This window comes from Bison bison, unplaced genomic scaffold, assembly GCF_000754665.1.
Source record: "Bison bison bison isolate TAMUID 2011002044 unplaced genomic scaffold, Bison_UMD1.0 scf7180017864471, whole genome shotgun sequence".
NCBI classification, from domain to species: domain Eukaryota; kingdom Metazoa; phylum Chordata; class Mammalia; order Artiodactyla; family Bovidae; genus Bison; species Bison bison.
The window spans coordinates 32,339,950-32,340,269 of record NW_011495032.1 but is presented as its reverse complement, the minus strand read 5'-3'; the positions used below and the strand labels follow the sequence as shown (position 1 = coordinate 32,340,269).

The following is a 320-nucleotide window of genomic DNA, read 5'->3' as shown; positions in this document are numbered from 1 at the left end:
TGGAATAAAATAATAAAATTTTAGTTATGTAATATTGTACAAGTATTGGTCATAAAAATAAGTATGTGTATATTATATATTTATGATATATAATATAAAAATAATTGTGAAGATACTCATAAGAATATAATTATAATTATACTCCATTCTATACCTAAAGGACGGAGAAGGCAATGGCACCCCACTCCAATACACTTGCCTGGAAAATCTCATGGATAGAAGAGCCTGGTGGGCTGCAGTCCATGGGGTCTCAAAGAGTCGGACACGACTAAGTGACTTCACTTTCACTTTTCACTTTCATGCATTGGAGAAGGAAATGG

At 33.1% G+C, this 320-nt stretch overlaps 1 protein-coding gene across 4 annotated transcripts in view; it reads left to right on the top strand.

The window, feature by feature from the left end:
• Positions 1–320, top strand: part of MYL1 (myosin, light chain 1, alkali; skeletal, fast) — a 26,472-nt gene that overhangs the window by 14,461 nt on the left and 11,691 nt on the right. The gene's annotated exons all lie outside the window — the stretch shown is intronic.